Here is a 3,216-nt window from a genome sequence, read left to right as displayed (position 1 = left end):
GCTTTGTTTATGTGGATCACAATATACAATTCTCAACCCTTTGAGGTGGGTGGTATCCCATTTCATAGACGAAACAGGTAAAAATTCAGTTTGCTAATAAGTAAGGTTACATTGGTACCATGTGGTGGAATCACATGTGGGGGTCAGAAAGCTTTGGAAGCCTTAGGAGTTGGAGGGCAAAAGGTAAGTGCTGAGCCAGTGCACGGCTTGGAATTCTAGGAAGCCTCCAGAAGATGAAGATTGTTGTTGAGGCTGTGCCAGCTCAGCCAGGCCTCCTAGACTTGCATCCCACTGGCCCTGACTGGGCCTTGAACCTTTCACAGTGGCCACGGTATGGGTTAGATCACACCCAATTTCGTGCTTCATTGCATGAGCACTGAGGACCATCTGACCCAAAACTGGTACGCAGAGGGGAGCCAATTGCTCCCAGAGGGAACCCCAGAGTCTGGGTCCAAAAAAGGAGGAAGTTGTGTATTTGGGGGGCAAACAGTAAATGATCACCCCAGGTTCCCTAAACTCTTAACTGTTACTGCGCCAGACAGGCAGCGTGGGCCTTACCTGGAAGCTGGTTAGGCAGGCAGAATCTCACACTCCACCCAGACCAGCTGAATCTGAGTCTGCATTTTTAAAAGATCTGCAGGTGATCTGTGTACCTGAGTTTGAGAAGTAGCACTTCAGCACACTGCCCATTTACAGTGCACCAGCAAACTCAGGGTACTTACACTGTGACCTTACACCATGGTGTATTACAACACTGTTACATTGCCACCATCCAAGGGGCAGGCCCAGTTCAAGATGCACTGATTGTTCTGGCGAGGTCCTTCACAGCCAAAGGAGCAAGCAGATCAGGTTGGCAGTTCTCTTTGGTCTCCTTCAGTTTAGAACAGTCCTCAGCTTTCCTTTACTTTTGTGACCTTGACACTTGAAGAGTTTGCAGGATAGCTCTCAACTTGAGTTTGGTGTATATATATATTTTTTTAAGATTTTATTTATTTATTTGACACAGAGAGAGAGACTTCACAAGTAGGCAGGGAGGCAGGCAGAGGGAGAGGGGAAAGCAGGCTTCCCACCAAGCAGAGAGCCCGACGCAGGGCCGGATCCCAGGGCCTTGAGACTGTGACCTGAGCCGAAGGAAGAGGCTTAACCCACTGAGCCATCCAGGCGCCCCAAGTTTGGTATATTTTCATGATGAAATTCAGACCATGAATTTAATGGGATATCACAGGGATTTCCTTTGACAGAGATGTCACAGAAGTGACACACCCTTCTCACTGTATCCTGTTGCCAGTGAAGTTGCAGTGAAGATACACACTTGGATCACTTGAGCATGGGGGTGTCTGCCAGGCTTCTTCCCAGCCAAGTTCCTTCTTTGGTAATTGATAAGCATTTTGTTGGTAGGTGCTTTGAAACTAAGTTATCTGTTGCTCATTATGCTTTTCATTTATCCATTTTTCAATTTCTATGAATATAAACTTGTAGTTTCCTGTTTTATTCAATGGCTTATGACCCCATAGTATCATTTATTTTTATGTTCAGACCATCCTTGATTTGGCCCTGGAAGCCCATTCAAGCAGGCTTCTACATCCTTCTGATCTGTCCCCATCATTGTGTGAACACTTCTTTTCACAAGAAAGTGTTTCAGGCTTGCTTTTCCACCATCAGTCCTTAGACCCAGGGCTTAGAAAGCAGAAATCTTCCTAAAAAATCTTGGTGCCCTTGGTATCTAGAAGCCAAGGTCTGAGTGGTAAGTCCGCGCATTGCTACTTGGGCATCACTGCCCCCAGACCCTTTGAGGAGGCAAAGTTAGGAATGCATATACGTGTACACAGGTCTGTATGTGTGTGTGTGCACGTGAGCACAAACATATACACACCTACCTGTACATTAATATATCCAGTTCCCAAATTCTAGTACACCAGAGTTGATTATAATATTCTTCTTTTCTGTGTTTATAACTCTCCTTTCCAATTGCAAGAAACCTGGATTCCACTGGCCTTCATATTTTCATTCATTTTGTTAATTCTCTATATGTAAACCAGTCTCCCATCCACATGGCATTTTTTTCGGGTGTGGGGATACTCTCCTCAACCTGCTGGGGCTGTATCTCCCCCATCAACTGTCCCCTAGTCCACACAGACGCCGTCCTCATCCTAGTCCAGTCCACCCCGGTTCCTCATTGCATACCCATACTGTGGTCACCTAAAGGCTTTAGGTCTGAAGGGAGAAGGAGGAAGAGAACATGGGGCTTTTTCATTAACTCTCTAGTGATTCTAAAGTTCATGAGGGCGACAGCCCTCCATCATCTACCACTCCATTTACAAGGGACCTTAAGAACTCAGTGGGCTCTGGTGCGCAGAGCTGTGGGGGAAAGGGGCCAAGTGCCAATGCCGGAGAATGGGAGAAATTCCAGCAGCTGCCATTTCCTTTTTTGCTAGAGGATCCTGCTTTTCCACCCTGGTTGTCCTCCCTGGAGCTTTAGCAAAAACCCACTGTGGACCCACCCCCTGAGATTCTGATTTCACTGGTTTGTTTATGAAACCAACCAACCAACCAAAAAACTGCTCCTCCCCACTGTGTGCAGGTGGTCTCCTCAGCCCTTCCCTGCCCTGGAAGGGGGAGAGGCCTGCCTGTGAATAATTTTCAGAAGCAAGGGTTGCAAACCCTTCCTGTTAAGGGTCAAATGGTCGCAAGCTTTGAGGGTCACTCAACTCTGTTGCAGTGTGAAAGCCACCACAGACAATTTTTTTTTTTAAAGATTTTATTTATTTATTTGACAGATATCACAAGTAGGCAGAGAGGCAAGCAGAGGGAGAGAGAGGAGGAAGCAGGCTCCCCGCGGTGCAGAGAGCCCGATGCGGGGCTCGATTCCAGGACCCTGGGATCATGACCTGAGCCGAAGGCAGAGGCTTTAACCCACTGAACCACCCAGGCGCCCCCACCACAGACAATTCTAAAGCACGCGTGGCACGCTGGGTCCCAGTGAGACAGTGTTTACGAAAGCAGGCAGCACACTGGATTTGTCGCAAAGGTTTTTAAATTTGCAGTTTAAGACCCTCAATTTCAAATTGTGCTATTTACAGGAAAATTTTAATTAAGCAGAAAGTAATGACCTGTGTTGACTCAAGTATTTTTTTTCTTTCTCTTTTTTTACGTAGGCACCACACTTAGTGGGGAGCTCAACACAGGGCTTGAACTCATAACCCTGAGTTCAAGACC

Source organism: Mustela erminea, chromosome 7 (genome assembly GCF_009829155.1).
Source record: "Mustela erminea isolate mMusErm1 chromosome 7, mMusErm1.Pri, whole genome shotgun sequence".
NCBI classification, from domain to species: domain Eukaryota; kingdom Metazoa; phylum Chordata; class Mammalia; order Carnivora; family Mustelidae; genus Mustela; species Mustela erminea.
The sequence above is the reverse complement of the archived record's forward strand: the minus strand, read 5'-3'. Positions refer to the sequence as shown.